This window comes from Psammomys obesus, unplaced genomic scaffold (genome assembly GCF_907164565.1).
Source record: "Psammomys obesus unplaced genomic scaffold, mPsaObe1.curated_primary_1811, whole genome shotgun sequence".
NCBI classification, from domain to species: domain Eukaryota; kingdom Metazoa; phylum Chordata; class Mammalia; order Rodentia; family Muridae; genus Psammomys; species Psammomys obesus.
In genome coordinates this window covers 19,774,064-19,791,209 of record NW_026596069.1, presented here as the reverse complement: position 1 = coordinate 19,791,209, position 17,146 = coordinate 19,774,064, and the positions used below count along the sequence as shown (strand labels likewise).

The window sequence follows — 17,146 nt, the reverse complement described above, 5'->3', positions numbered from 1 at the left end:
CCAACATATGATGGGCATTTAGGTTGTTTCCGTTCCGTGGCTATTGTGAACAGCACTGCAGTGAACATGCTAGCACAGATATCTCTTGGATAAGTTGATTTCATTTCTAAATATATACCTATCAATGTCATGATGTTCAGATACGTAATTTACTCTTTTATTTTAAATTGTGGCCTTAATTTAAGGTAATGGAAAGATATACAGGTATTTTATTTTTATTTAAAATTTAAGCTAAAAGGATATACATTCAAAATTGGCTTTCCTCCTCCTCCTCCTCCTCCTTCTTTCTTTTCTCTTTGTGGCAGTTACAGAACTATTAAATGCAACTTAGAAACAACCTGGGCTTTAGGGGTGGAGACCAGAGGCAGGCAGCTGTCAAGGTGGGGCATTGTGGGTCTGGTCCTGGCAGGGGCTCAGGCTGGGGTAATCTGAGGGGCTGGGCTGCGGGAAACCTGGGGGCTTGTGCAGGCTCTGAAGCTTGGCCAGCAGCACGGAGGACGAAGGCCTCCATGGGATTCCTGCAGGACTCTAGGATTTTCCTGCTTCTTTCACCTTCAGTGTCCAGTTCTAACAGCTCATCAATATTGACCTCACCTGGCATAACTGACTCCCCACCTGGGTAGCGTTCGTCTGAGGGTCTGTTGTCGACACACTTCTCCAAGTCTAGCCGTAGCTGAAGCATTGGCCCATAGAGCTTGATGGTAACTGGCGCATGCTGCTTCTGTAACCTGCTGGAGCTGCTCTTGGGCCATGGGCCCACAACGGGGACCGCAGCTTGCCTAGCGACTGCACTGCCATCATGCCGCGCCACCGTCCAAAATCAGTTTTCTTATAAATATCATCCTGCTTCCCTGTCTATACCCCTTCCTAACAGGACTACATTATGCCTTATGGACTCGCTCAAAGACCACATTTTCAGGGTGGTCATGATAACCGCACGCTACAGGGGCCGCGTAGAGGTCTTCTGCTTTATCTAAGTTAGGTGTCGGCAGTGTTTCTAGAAAGTCCCATTGTACAACAAAGCCCATGTAGTAACCAAAGCACGTGAGGCAAACAAAACTGAAATATCAAGAACGTTCGTGCCCAGGTATCCTTATCCTCCAGCCGCCAGGGAGAGGACCCGTTCAAGCAGGCTCTTCCTGCAAAATCATGCACCACAGCATGTTGGTTCCTAGGACTCACCTCCTGTTTATCCACGGAAAGTGGCATTTTCCAACTCTTTAGGAGCTTATAATATTGGTGGTTATTTCGGCCTCGATTTGGGAAGCAAAATACTGAGTGATAATGGCATGTTGAAGCAAGACAGGAAGCAGGCTACTTCTGAGGACTGTGCAGGGCCTCTGAGTTAGCCAGTGGTGAACTGTGTGTTGCTCTAGAACAGGCAGGGAAGCCTGCTTACTGCAGAGGGGCATCATGTGACCCGTGTGCACAGATCTAATTGGGGCCGATGCCAGCTGCTGGACACCCTCCCTCCCCATCGCACTGTGTGTGGTGTGTGAGCCAGTTCCTCACAGCCTGTTCATTTGCCTGACAGCAGCTCCTGGTGAATTGGAAAATCGGTTCTGACAATTTGTCTTTTAACCTCAAGGCTATGTCCCAGTTACCTAGGTGAGTTTGACAATTTGATATTTCTCCTCATAATCAGGGATAGGTTAGGACAGTTGGCCTCCGAGCCATTGCCCCTCGGAGAGGAGTTAGATCTCCCTGTCTTTCCATTACAAGTGGGTGGGAGGAAGCTCCCAGCTGAGCTGAGAAGTGGGGACATCCAGCTCTCTTCATTTAGGTATAAGGAGAGCTGAGTCATTCATTACCCAGGGGTCTGGGCAAGGCAGACAGAGAAAGACGGAGCACTTGCTCAGGGTTGAAGCGTATTAAAATAAATTTGACTGCGAAAGTGTGAAGGTTCAGTGTGGCAGTTCCTTGTGGATGTTCTCAACCTAGCGGTTTGTAGGGACCATTGTTGCCATTACAGAAGGGTTCTGTTGTGCTAATTTGCCACTAACTTTCGCCTCGCTGTATTCTCATTGCTTACATCAGTGTTTTACTGTTTCTGCTTGTTGGGAATCACGGGTCTGAAATTTCCTCTTGCAAGGACTGTTTTTTTATTTTTATTTTTTCATTTACACCTTTCTATTTTTTTTAATGCCTTTAGGTTTCTTGATATTTCTCCATCCATTAGGATATTTTGACTGTAAGAAACAGTAATTTCCAACTCAGGTTGGATAAAACAATAAAGATTTTCAATTACATAACTGGAAGCTGAGGCCTCAGGCCAGTTACTTCTGGGCCACTTCCCACTATGGATACTTTTTGCAGCTTTTTGCTGATTAAGGGCCATGGTCAAACTGTTTTCTTGTGGCCAAAGGATTTTTGAAAGATGACCGCAACTCTTTCTGGTCCATACATCTGGAATCAGAATGTCCTATGGGAAGAGACTAAGGAGGAGAGAGGGGGTGAGCACTGGACATTTCCTAATAAGATATGGCATAGTCTTGCTGGTTAATTATGATTCTTACTGGGAATGTCTGTCAGAGTGTTTCTGGAAAAGATGAGAGTTCAGGACTTAGCAAAGCAGGTAGTCCTCCTCAGTGTGAATAAGAATACTTCTGAATGTTCAGAGTAGACCCAGAAGCTCAGGGAGGCCAAGTCTGCTCCCAGGCAGCACTGCCCCTCCAGGCTTCCCTCCTGGTTTCTGTGTCCTCAGTTTCAGAATGGAATAAATCTACACATTCAGATCTCTGGATTTCAGTTTTAAAACAACAACAACAAAAATCTCTGAGTATCCCTGGTCGCTGGTCTCGATTGGATGACAGATCATAACATTTCCCAATTTTCATAATTATGTCCTCTACCTGTGGTTGTGTATACAGGTGGCTACATGCAAATATTTGTGTGAATACTTTTCTGTATATATCTCACATCAGTTGCATTTTACTAGAAAACCACAATTCACTTCCCGATATGAAACTATAATTCAGTCATGAATCAAAACTATTTAAATTTTGTGAGCCATTTTATCAACAAATGAAACATTAGAATGTAGGTGACAATGACTGATTTAATAGTGATCACACATTCTCTTCTGCCTTTGCATAACTGTGCATATGTTCTTTTTTTCGTCCACTTCATGGCAATTCCTGGGTGTTATCATTTGTACATGAAAAAATCTTCCAAGCTTCATGTGTCTGAACACCTGGCTCCCAGGTAGTGGTGGTATTATGGGAAATTGTGGAGCCTTTGAAAGGTGGAACCAAGATGGAAGAAGTAAGCTCAGAGAGGGTGTGGGCTTTACTGTTTGAAGCTGGATTCAAGTTTGCTGGCTGCTGGTTTCAGGGTTTCTAGTGCTGTGAAGAGACACCATGACCATGGCCAAAGGAAAAACTCTTAATTGGGGCTTGCTTACAACTCAGAGGTTTAGTCCATCCTCAGCATGGTGGAAGCGTGGGGACATACAGGCACATACGGTGCTGGAGAAGAAGCCAAGAGTTCTATATCTGAATCAGCAGGCAGAAGGAAGACAGAAAGAGAGACAGTGGGCCTGGCTTGAGCATCTGAAACCTCCAAGCCCACCCTATTGACCCATTTCCTCCATCAATGCCACACCTATGCCAACAAGGCCATACATCCTGATAGTCCCACTTCCTATGCGCCTACAGCAGCTATTTTCATTCAGACCACCACACTGCCCTTTCTGTATCTTCACTGAAGGGGTGGAGGTGGCCAGCTATCTCACACTCTTGCAGCTCCCATTATGAGCGGCACCTGTCAGACTGTGAGACAAATGACTCCTTCCTTCCCTAAGTTACTTCCTCCAGTTATTTGATCACACTGAGGAGTAAAGGAAGCAGTAAAGTAAAGCAACTTTGTAATAAATCTGTTGATAATACCAATCTGGGCTACCACTTAAGCTATTATATTCACAGAGACCAAAGTGTTTCAATAATGGATTTCCATCAGTTAACGAATCATGTCCTGCACTCACTGAATACCACACTTAATTTATTTACTTTTATTCTTCATTCTGGATTTCTACTTTAAAGGAAGAAATCAAAATGACACAACTCCTCTGATAATTAAAGAAAACTTTTGACAACCTACTTTGGTCTGAGCGTTTCCATGAACTGAGTTAGTGTGATTCCTCCAAATTTATCCACCTTTTCAATAATGTATTAAAATTTTTGAGTCTCTTGCATTCTTATGCAGATTTTATAATAATCTTGGTAATATTGAAAACAGAGGAAGAATTTTTAAAAAATGAGTGATCCCCATTTATTTCATGGGTTGTACTGAATTTAATTTAATATACAGAGTTATCACCATTTAACAGTATTAATTCTTCTAAGATGTAAACACTAAGCACTTTTCTATTTACTTAGGGGTTATTTAATTTGTTTTAATGATCATTCATACTTTTAGAGTGTAACTCTGCCTTTTCACTAAATATATTTCTGTTGTGTATTTTAATTATTTAAATTCTACTGCAAATGAGAATGTTTTCTTAATTCTTTTCTCATGTTCTACTGATAGTTTATAGAGGTCCAGATAATTTTTGCAATTGTATACAGATAATTGTTGTATCCTGATACCTTGTTGAAGTCACTCATCAATCCTGATGATGTTTTTTTGGTGAGTTCTTTATTATTCCTTATATCAGATTGTGTCACTGTCTAAAATGGATTTCTTTAAAATCTGGGTACCAGGAGATGAGTAATGGCTTGGTGTGTGATGTGTTTGCAGTGCAAGGGTGAGGACCTGAGCTTGGCACTCAGCACCCACATAAAAAACAAGCACAGTGATAGTGATACACACATCCAATCCCGGCCCTGGGAAGCAGAGGCTGCCAGACCTCTCAGGCTAGACGGACAGCCATCCTCGCATAGCTGGCGAATGCCAGGTCCCGGAGAGAGCCTGTCTCAAGAAAACACTTTGCTGTTCTTGAGAAGCAAAGCCTGAAGCTAACTCTCGGCTTCCACACTCATGCATAGATGTGTGCATGCACACAGACTCACACAAACACACACGCATACATATGCACACAGTCATGAAACACAAAATAAAGTAAAATCTAGGCACAGGACTTTATTTTTTACCCTATATTGTGTATTTTATTTTTGAGTACTATTATTAGTTATGGTTGGTTTGTTGTATAATAAATTGCTAGAGCGTATTAATCTTTGTAACTGAACTTTTGTACACCTGAAACAATGTACTCTCTTTTCCCAACCCATTCTTTTTCCCAGCCTCTGGTAACTAGCTCTTCTATCTCTACTGTGAAGGCAATAGTAAAACACAACAAATATTGTGCTACACATGAATTGCTTAGATATCAGAATAAAAAAATGTATCCATTCTGTATCATGTCACATGGCAGGTCTTTCCCTATATCGCTGTTAATTACTGCACTTAAAATTTCAGAGTAGTTTTCAGTCATAGCAATTGGGGTAGAAAGCAGAGAGATTCTCATACTTCCTGTTCCCGTACTACTGACAATTCCAGTATGTACAACATCTTTCATGGTAGACTGTTTATTACAATTGACAACTTTATATTTGAAGATTATCACTTAGACTATGAACTCATAATCTGTGAGTCACATTCCATGGGTTTGGACAAATTTCCAATGACCTCACCCTGTCATTACAGTACTGGGCAGAAGTTTCGCTGTCCTAAAATGAATCCTCTGTTTCCTCTGTGTATCCTCTTCCCCTCCCCTAGTCAGTGATGGCTGCTATCCTTTTCTGCCTCCAAGGCTATGTCTTTTCTAGAATCAGACACTGTTCATCCTTTTCAGATTGGTTTCTTTCCTTTAGTACTACGGATGTATATTTTCTTCCTTTCTTTCAATGTTTGATCTTTCTTCACAGTGCCAAATAATAGCCCATTAATGTACTGCTGTGTAAATAACTTTATATACTCAAGGATATCTTGGATGCATCTAAATTTGTGGGCACTATAAATAAAGTTGCAAAACACCTGGATTTATGTTTTTCTGTATATGTGCCTTTCTATTCTGAGCTCAAAGGGCAAAGAAAAAGAACCCAAAAGGGCCAAGTATCTAACGATACTACACAAGAGGTTATTTATCTTTGTATGAAGCTGCCAAATTGTTTTCTCAGTGACCACTCCGTTTTGGATTTCCACTAGTGTTCACCACCCTCAGGAAGAACTATTGTCAGTGCTTTGGGGTTTGTCTATTACAAAACTATGTAATGGTATCTCATTTTAATTTAGAATTATTTGCTAGTGTGAGGTTGAAAATATTTTCTATTCTTACTTGAGTTTGCATGTATTAAAAAAACTTTGTTTTATTTCATGTGTGTGTGTGTGCTGGAGTGCATGCAAACCATGGGTGCTTTTGGAGGCCAGAAGTAGGCACTGAGCCCCCTGGAACCGCAGTTCCATGAAGTTGGGAGCCCCCAAACATTGGGATTTGAGCTCAGTCCTTTGCATTAGCTCTTCTTAACTGATAAGCTGTCTCTTCAGCCTCACAGCGCATGTATCTTACTGAGTGAGATGTCTGTCTGTTCATGTCTTTTGTCCGTTATTAAGGGGAGCCGCTCATTTTCTAATGTGAGTGTGTGTGTGTGCCCACATGCGTGTGCATGTGTGTAGGCATGTGCATGTCGGAGTTCACAGCAAATGTGTGTGTGTGTGCGTGCATATGCGATAAATATGGAGGCCAGAAAATGACCGTGGCTGCTATTCCTCAATTGCTATTTACTTTGTTTTTAAAGTCAGGAAAGTAGGTTAAGGTGGCTGGTTACTGAGTCTCATAGATCCGCCCATCTCTCTCAGGCACTGATTACTCCAAGTGTGTGTCACCATGTCCCTCCCCCTTTAAAAACAAAACTTGTGTTGTGGAGAAGAGAATTTAAGATACCATCATTGTAATGTTGCCACTCTTCCTGAGTGCCCCTCAGTTCTATTGGAACAGCCACCATTTCTCTTGATCTACTCTTTCCACCACTGCCTACCCCAGTGAAATCAAAATACCCTGGCTAAACAGTTGTATCACTTCAGTGTTAATACAACTGCTAACTTAACTATTTCAATTTAAGATCCGTAGAGTTGTTTGGCTACCATGTTTTGTAGGCCTTATAGTTGGTGTGCATTAATTTTGATGTATTAATTTCATAGGTTTTCTCGATAGACATTGCTCAATCATCTGTGTGTTTGTATATATAGTGTATATACACATGTTCACACGGGCATTTCCACATATGTATAAGCTCAGGTGGAGGCCAGAAGGTAATGTCAATAAAGAGGAGAAAAACCCAGAATTTTCCAAAGAAAGTTTCCCTGTCAAATGCCAGCTCAGTGTGATGACATGCACAGGAAAATATGTATGTAAGTGATCTATGATGTACCTATCATTTATCTGCCTATCTCTATTTCTATTTCTCTATCTATATATCATCTATCTATCTATCTATCTATCTATCTATCATCTATCTATGATTATATAGATTTCTGTCATTTAAAATCTACAGTTCTGTCTACAACCACTTCCACTGACTATTATATATCACCCCTTCTGAGTGAGATTCCTCCCTCGGGAACACTTTTTTATTTAGCTTCTTTGGGTCTGTGAATTGTTGTGCCGTTATAAGAGAGAACACTGAGGGAAATGTGGATGGGGATCAGATGTAGGGAGGGGGAAGGAGGTCAGAGGGCTTGGAGAGAAAAGAGAAACCATGAGTGAGTGCATTTCTTAGAAATGCTGGAGATGTGCAACAGGTAGGCTCCTGGGGGGATATGAGGGTGACTCTAGTTGAGAACCCTAGTGACAGGGGTCATGGAGACTGGAAAGGCTACCCTCTAAGCAGACAGGACTCCTGGTGGAGGGAGGGGAACACCAACCCATTCACAGAAACTTCCACCCAGAATTTACCCTACCTACGAATGTGCAGGGATGGAGGTAGAGCAGAGTTTGAGGAAATGTGCAAACCACGCCTGGCTCAACCTGAGACCCACTGCATGGGAGAGAGGCAACCTCTGACACTACTGATGATGTTCCACCATGTTTTCAGAGGGGAGCCTAGCATGGCTGTCCTCTGAGATGCTCCGCTCAGCAACAGGATGGAAACAAAAACTGAAATTCACAGACAAACATTGGGTGGAGTGTAGGAAGCCTTGTAGAAGAGTGGGAGGAGGTGTAGGAAGGATAGAATGACCCTGAGGAGAAAGGAGCTCCACAAGGAGAACAACAATCCCAACTTACCTGGGCCCAGAGGAGCTTGCAGAGACTGAAACACCAGCCATGCCCATGCATGAACTAGAACTAGGCCTCTACACATATTTAACCAATGGTCAGCTTAGTCTACATGTGGGTACCCTAGAAAGGGAATCAGGGGCTGTCTCTGTCATGGTCTCTGTTGATGCTTTTCTATCACCTCCCCCTGCCAGGGTTGCCAGGACACTGTGAAAGAGGAAGTACATAGTCCTGATGTAACTGGTTGTGCTTCAGTGAGTTTGTTGGGAGAGCTCCCCTTTTCTGAGGGGTGGGGAAGTGGGGGTGGGAGATGAGTGAGGAATGAGGGGACAGGACCAGGAGGAGAGGATAGAGGGGCCTACGAATGAGATATAAAGGGAATAACTAATTAAAAATAATAAACAATAAATAAAATATAAAATCTACAGTTTTGTACAATGTTTTCAGATCCCTTTGTTATAAAATGTTAATTATTGGCAATACAGCCAGTGCAATGTTAAGTCCCTGGGAGTTTCTACCATGCTAAAGAAATAGTATCAGAATGGAGAAGAGAGATGGAGGTATGGTGGTCCCAGTTTTAGCAGTCTTTGTGATTACAAAGAGGAAACAAGCCGATATTTTAAAAATTGATGAATTCAAGAAATTTATTATGAACTGTTTTAAGCTGCTTTTCTATCTGAACTGCTCAGCAATCTTATTGCTACTCAAATATGATCCTGAGGGAGCTTGTCCTTTCAATTAAGTAAAAAGCTGTACTAAACTACTTCAGCCATGTTAGCAATAGCCTTGGTGTGGTAGTAAAGGTTTAAGATGTAGGCTGTTATTCTGTGTTTGATGTTTAGACCACCCCTGCATTAATATGCCTCGCACTTACTAATGAACACTTTATGTGGAAGTAGAGGAAGTTCTCTCTATAATGGAGAAGAGTAGCTGGAAGTTAGTACAGGGGAAAGGCAATGTATACCAAAGCAAAATATAGGAAAATACCAGCATTTATTGTGTCTTATCTCACGAACACGGTGCAAGCATGCCATGACTATCTTTATTTAGTCATAAGACAAAGAAATAGTTATGAACCCAATACATGTTTACTGTGATCATTCAAAGAAAAAAAACTGCTGGGAGGAGGGAGTTTAAGTGAGTGTTCCAGCTGAGGGAAACTTGACCAACTATTGTTATAACTTTCATAGAGTTTTGATCAGGAAACACCTAGGTGGGTGAAGGCAAAGGTTGCCCAAGGTAATGGTTGCCGAGAGGGAGTTCATTTGGTGCTAATTTTCATCTGTAAGCAATAACATAAAGATCAGTCAAACATTCAATAAATGATTCTATTATCTATCTACTATCAGCCTGTCTGTCTGTCCTTATAATCCCCAGTCCGGAGATTCTGTCCATACTGAGATCCAATTATACATTCTGGAGAAAATGACCACAGATGATTGTGAGGACCACCAGAATCTCTTACGTGGATAGAGATTCAGCTATAAAGCCCCATTTGTCATCCGACCTGTAACTTGTAGCTACAGAGAAGACTGCTTAAGAAAATGCTTTGCTAGGGTCTGAGAAGACAGAGTCTGATGACAAGGCTGGTCTTTGCAGGCAACCACCCTCTCTGCAAACCATCTGGATACTTCTCAGAGCCAGGCAGATGAAATGCTATCCTGGCACATTTCCACTGACTTCGCCTCCCATCGGGAAGTCTTCCTCCTCTTGGTCGTCCTTGGTCATCAGTGATTCTCATGAGTATTTGGAGAAGACCAATGCAGATAGATGTAAGCTTTATGAAGGTATAGCCAGGGGTTCTCAACCTGTGGGTCTTAACCCCTTCAGGGGTCACACATCAGATATTTACATTAAGATTCATAATAGAAGCAAGATTAGTTATATGGTAGCAACAAAATAATTTTACGGTTGGGGTCACTACAACATGACATACTATATTAACAGTTTACAGTATTAGGAACCACTGATATAAGTGCTTTACAAGAGAGGTGAGAGTAGGAAAGGGAACACAACTGTCTGAAGTTAATAGGACGATTTATGAAGAATTCTCTCCAATCTGCACCCAAGAAATGCATCAACCCAAAGTCCCTGGAGTCTGAGCTGAATAAATGAATAAGAACTCCAGATGCTGTAAGTCACCTGAGGCCTCCTCTTCTTAACCAGAGATTGCTTCAGGGAAGAAGCCATTTTGCCTCCTGGAATTCTTCATCAGCCAAGCGGGCCTGGCATCTTGGCAGCAGTCAATACTGTCCTGATGCTTGCCAGTTGTAAACAACGAATGTAAAATTTAAATAAAAGTAACACAGGAGGAAAGTTGCCTACCTGTTGTCATGAATTAATAAAACTGTAGGCTGTTTAAAACTCTGTGGAGAATGCCATACCAGAGTTGGATTTTTTTTTCCAGATTTTTCCTGGATACCTAATGCATACCTAAAATTACATTTCCAGTCTAGCTGATGCAAAAACACTTCACTAGAATAGAATTAAGACCTAATTAAACATTTTCCACTACAATTTGCTGTATGTTTAGACATCACACTATTTCCCCATCAATTTAGAGTGCTAATAACTTCTCATATTTATTCCAAGAACATAGCCACTTCCTTTTTGTGTATGGGGTTCCAGAGTATAGTTTTATCTTTTCTCTTCACTTCTTAAAGGTTATTAGACATACAATTTTTATATTTAGAGTAAACCAGGAATTTCTGCGTAATTTTCTGCTTACTAAGTCACAGAATAATAGACTTCTAATTTCTGTTGTTACTAAATTGCTTCCGGGATGGATTGAAAATGTAAGCAACTGACCCTTAATGTCAATTATAAAATCTAAGTCCAAAATTCAGAGGCATTTTCATTGTTCACAGTGTATTTCTGGCAATGTGATAATAAGCAGCATGGCTGTTTTATGGATTTGCCTCTCTCCAGAGCAAACTTAAAAAAAGGCCTAGAAGAGCCTATATCGTTTTACTGTGTGAAAGCTGGCTTCTACTCTTGTTTTCTTTTGCTACTAGGTATTTTTTGATTTTATGTATTTGAACAGAGTTTTCAAATTGGGAGTTTTTATTAGTGATTTTTGAGTGTGTCTTTTCTATCTAACATGCAGTAAAGTCATATAGAAACTAATGAAAATACTTTATTCTAAAAAATCATTTCTTTCTAAAATTATATTTCATATTATAGGAAATGTAAAATAGTGTGTTAAATCTGATTTATACTAATTAAAATTCACAATAAATGTATATTATAGATGTAACTTGAAAGTTGTTCACTGGACCATGAAATATGTAAGTATTATTTACATCTGTTGTTTTTCCTACACAGGCAATTATTCGGTGCAGTTTTGCCAATGGGTGCTTGATGAGCGCTTTAGCATTCTGCACTAACCATTGCAATGTATTTAGTAAAGGCATGCTGACACTCTCCCCACAGGTCCTGGGCTAAAGGAACAACCACAACATCAAATACCAGAAAGGTTTTCTCTGTGCTGCTACCTCTCCGAATAAATCCCAAACATTTTGCTGTTAATTTTTGGTCTTCTTAACTTAAAAAAAAATTAATGAGAAAAAATTCTCCTTTCATCAAGGTTCTTTGCTAAATTTGTAACCAGCAGCCACCTACATAACAATTAAATGTCATCTGAACAGAAAAACAAAAACAAAAAAACCCTGGCATTTGCACAGAATATATTTTGTTATATTCTTGAGGTGGGGCCAAACAAATGGGAACTATCTGAGAAGATAGCTCGCAATATCTCCAAAGGCAGCTCTACTCCTACACTTTCCTATACCAGATTTTAAAAGTCACATACACTGTAGGCAACAGTAGGCAACTCTATCCCATATAGAAGGGCTATCCAAGTGTGTTAAATGTTTCGAAAACAAATACTTTTATGAAGCATAACACTGTGAAAATAAGTGAGGTGAAGGCTGTAAGTAACAAAATAAATATTAAATAAGAAAAAAAATTAACTACAAGAAGCCCAGACTAGTACATCAGACTTCAATTGAACTGGATTTTTACTAACATAGTGCATTTAAGTAGAAGTTTTATAAAATATGCTGTCCTAATGGAGGTCACTTACACCCTTTTCCCTCTGTGAAATCCAATGGTAGAAGGCTAGGCAGATGACTCAGTGGTTGAGTGCCTGCTTCGCGAGCATGAGGACACGAATTTTACCCTCAGTACTCATGCAGAGTTGTGCAAGGTGGCAGTGAGAACGGGTCACCAGTATGTTGAGATCTCTGGGCTGGAGACAGATAGATCCCTGGGTCACATTGGTCAACCGGGCCAGCCTAAGTGGCAAGACCCAAGCCAGTAAGAGATCGTGACTCAAAAAACTAGGTGGGTGGTATACCTGATGAATGACACTGCAGATTGGCTTCTGGTGGGCATGCAGAGATGTGTACTCACACATACGTGAACATGCATGCGTACAAATACACTCACTACGACACAGTTGTCAGGCTTAGCAGCAAGCATTTTTACTTGCTGAGTCTCCTCTCAGTCCACATCTGCCTTTTGCTTCAGGATCTGTAATTTGATGCTTTTTTAAAGTTACTTACTGAAATCCTCATTATTGTTGCTAAGGAAGTGCAAGCCGGCCCAGAAGTTGTAGCAGCAACACATACTCCTATGTTGGGAACACATACTATGTTGGCAGCACATACACCTAGTGTCTATTTCAGGTCCTATATCATTTGGTTGAGGGTTGTAGGTATAATATTAAGGAACATTCTAAATCCATCATCATGAGTAGCAGGGAAATACAGGGAACACATGAAAAAGGCAATTCAGATATTTAAGAAACATTGAGATATGTTACTCCAAGAAAATGAGAGGTTAGTCCAGCTGGGACTTTCTTATAAGGCAACCAACACGACCAGAAATGAAACTGAAGAGCTGGCTAAGGTCTATATTGTGAAGACCTTGACAGCCAAGTTATGAGGTTTCAGTTTGGTCTGAGAGCTCCTGCAGGGCTAGGAGTTGCTTGAAGCTGAACAATTATTCTTCTGTGTTCAGAGCTTATTGGGGTGCAGTGGGGACAATGAGTTTTGGACAGCACAAGGTCACTGTGACAAGGCTACATTAGAGGCTGCAGATTAGGAAACAGTGAAGCTATGGTGAGCAGTGGGCACATTTGAGAGTGGATAACATTACTCTGGGGCAGAGAAGAGGGAGGACCAAAATGGAGGGAGCATAACAGTAGTGAAGTTCTTAGATGCTCAGGGATCAGATGGCTGCAGAAGCCTGTGAGGGCTCAGGGTTCTGGGGATGGGATTACATGGGGCATTTACTTAAGGTCAGGTGAAAGAGAAGCTCAGTGCCGAACTCTCAGGAAAAAATAATATGCAAGAAGAAAAAAGGACACAAGGAACTGTGAAGAGGACACAGAATGAATCGATGGGGAGGAGTCAGAAACAAGCAAAGCCTGCTTGCGTGGATGACAGAGGCAAGCAGAGGCTGTCGGGATGAGGCTGTCTAATCCTGCAGGGTGCTCAGTACATGGCTGGGAATACTCATGGGGCTCAGTGGTGGGAAGGTTACAGGTGAGAACAGGTCCAGGGTTTGATGGGGCCTGACTGGTGGTAAGGCAAGGATAAGAGAGACTAAGAACATAGGAATTAGAATTTTATAAATTCTTAAGAAGTTAGTAAGGATACTGGGGCAGTAGAAAAAAAAAAAACGTGATAGAGAGATTTGGGAGAATTGTGCTGTAGTTTTCAAACAGGAGAGACTGAATTGTTCATTATGCCAAAGAAGCAGTACAGAAATGGGTTGAAAGTGCAGGAGAAGAGAATAAGCAAAGGATAGACAAGATTACTGAAGAGATAGAAGCCCCCAGGAGCCAGGCAGGAGGATGAAAAGGAGGAAGAAGAAGAGGAGAAAGAAGAGAAGCCAAAGTAAGTGAAAGAGGAGTAAAAATTAAGCAAGTGTATGGGATGATCGTAAAAGAACATGTCTTCTGTATCTCTGTAGTTTAGCTGTCTGTAGCAGGGAGCTCTGGGACTTCTCTTTGATGATGGTCATCTTTTTATTAAGTGAGAAGAAAAATCTGCCTCCACAGAGATACAAGGAGAGATGCGCTTGGAGTACTAAGGGGAAGTGACAACAGAAATCTCTCCAGGAAAGAGGAGACAGAAGTACAATAGGAAGCTGGACTCTTGGTTCATCCTGGTAATAATTTATAATCCTCCATCACAATGTTCAGTCACCAAGTGCAGAAGGCATAGCCTAATTGATCTTGATGAATGATACTACAAATTATCATATTTTCTGTAATGGTAGCTCATGTTTTGGCTTCTTCGTGACCTGTATTTCAGTCAATAACTCAAGGAAAAGTAAAATTTCTTCAACACCCTGGGTATGTGATGGGAGATTGGATAGTACCAGTAACTATTTCAACTATAAAGATCCTGTTTCGGTAACATGATAGTCATAATCATTAATTAAATAACTTCTGGTTTGTTTCTGTATTAATCCTATATGAAAGATTAGTGTGATTGATAATCAAGGATTATTTAGTTCTTTCAGTTCTTAGAAATAGGAAAAGAGAAGCATTAGGTGTTGTAAAGCTCACAACGAACTTGAGTTTGAGTTTCTTTTCCTGCTCCTGCTCATACAAGCAACTTAAGGGGGAAGATTGATGTTAGCGCAGGGTTTCAGAAGATAACCCATCATGATGGGGAAAACATGATGATGGGAGTGCCGAGAGAGGCTGCTTACTCTGTGTTGGCAGTCAGGAAGCAGCGAGAGTCCAGGGAACCAGGACAGGAATCTAGCCACCAGTGACCCAATTTTTCCAGGGAGGTCAGACCTCCTAAAGGTTGTGCACCTTCCTTAATGGTGCCATTATGCGGGGACGAAGTATTTAAACATGTGATCCTGGGGGGTGGGGATGGGGCAGACATCTCACAACAATCTTTTCCCTGGTCTGCATGGTGTGTGTGTGTGTGTGTGTGTGTGTGTGTGTGTGTGTAGGCCAGAAATTGATGTGGGATGATGTCCTTGATTTCTCTTCACTTCTGTTTTATGAGACAGGGTCTCCTGGTACATCTGGAGCTGGCTGATTTGGTTGGTCTAGGCATCCAGCCAACCTGCCCCAGGATCTCCTCTCTCTGTCTTTCTTGTGGTGGCATTATGGGGTAAGGGTGAAGTTGCTAAAACAGGGTGAGATTATGGGAGGTGCCAAACATCTTGATTTTGTGATTGCTGGAGATCCACCCTCAGGTTACCCCTTTACTGCAGTCTTGGAGGATTATCAGAGTTTGGTTAAGGCCCATTAAAGGAAAGCTATTTCCTCCTGGTCAAATCAATGGAATCTGCCTCTGGCTCTGGGTGAAGATATGGTACCCCACAGTCTTTTTTTCTTAAAAGTTAATCCAGCTGAGCCTGTCAGTCACCTGGCCAAGAGACCACACCCCAGGAAGGATGATTCCATTTAAGCCATACCGAAGAGATGTGAAGAATAAATCACCGTTTTAAAGAGATGATGTAGTTTTTCTTCTCAGATAGTCTGCCCTTGGTGCAGTCACTTCAAAGTCCTGACATATGGCTGAGCCTTCCTACAATGACTCAGGAAAGCATAGCCTTCCATTTCCTCCTTATGAAAAAAAGCTCCTTTTCCTTTCTCCCCAGCACTGACAAGAAACTTTGTGTTTTCCCCAACAGTCATCATTTCTGAAGCTATGTAGGTGCATATAAGTGGCATGGTTTTCCTCCTCCTCCCCTCCCCTTCCTTCAGACACCTGCCTGGATTTATCAGATTGCCTGCCCTGGAGTTTTTCTTATACACACTAATGAAATTGTTCTTGAGCTTCGTTCTGATTCCACTCTGAAATTACGTTATTAATGAGAACAGTAACTGAGTAAGAGCACAGTTTATCTGCTGACACATGGCAACCCAGATTTCCAGGAACAATGCTTTCACGGAATGAGCTACTGAACGATCCACCTTGCCAGCTACTGAACTGAACTTTAAAAAGGCACTGCCTGCTTCCCCTTTGGGAGGCTGTTGTAGAGAAGTAGAATGTAGGAAAGCAAATGTTTACAACCCAGTCTGGCTTACTCAACAAGGCGTGTAGCTAAAAAGTTAAGAAATACTGGGCCGGAGACTAGTGATCCATTGGGTTAGCAAAGAAAATTTACTTCTATACATAAAGTGTAATAAAACTTTCAGTGCTCTGTGACTGGGGAAAAATAACAGACAGAAAACGTAATGAAAACTAAGATACTTGTTTTATCTAAACACGATTCATGTATTCTTTTGAAGCTTTATTATTCTTTAATCTATGATGCTCTGGATGCCATACAATTTTTCTGCAAGCGGCTCAGTTGCCGGATTGCAGAGAGGAATGTTTGGAGATGTTTCCAAAGACTTTAGTTGCACAGCACTGAAGCTGCTTTTTCTTTATTATTATATTTTGATCATATTCTTCCCCTTCCCTAAGTCGTTTCAGATCCTGTCCACCTCCCTATCCACCCAACTTTAAGTTATTTCTCAAAAGACAAACAAAAACCTAGTATAACAAGAAACCTCCCCCCATGCAAAAAAAAGTAAACCTAAGACAAAATAAAGCAACACCCCAAAAGGAAAAAAAAAACAAACCTAAAAACCTACCAAACTGAAACCAGATAAAAGCACATACAAAGAAAAAAGAAAAGAAAGCCATAAAACAAACAAAAAACAACTCTAGAGTCCATTACATTTGGTCAACTATCCCTTGATATGAGGCCGTCCCTGGAGTGGTTGACATATCTAGTGTCAGTCCATTGGAGAAAATTGATTTTTCCCTCTCACTGCAGTTATAAATGATAGTTACATTGTTAACCTCTATACAACTCATGGCCAGTCTTCCTTCCTTTCTCCTTTCTTTCTTTCTTTCTTTCTTTCTTTCTTTCTTTCTTTCTTTCTTTCTTTCTTTCTTTCTTTCT

General features: G+C 41.2%; 1 protein-coding gene and 1 pseudogene across 1 annotated transcript in view; both read right to left on the bottom strand.

Moving 5' to 3' along the window:
• Chst9 (carbohydrate sulfotransferase 9) overlaps positions 1-17,146 on the bottom strand; it is a 274,476-nt gene that overhangs the window by 206,916 nt on the left and 50,414 nt on the right. The window lies entirely within an intron of this gene.
• Positions 376-801, bottom strand: LOC129690110 (protein phosphatase 1 regulatory subunit 14A-like; annotated as a pseudogene).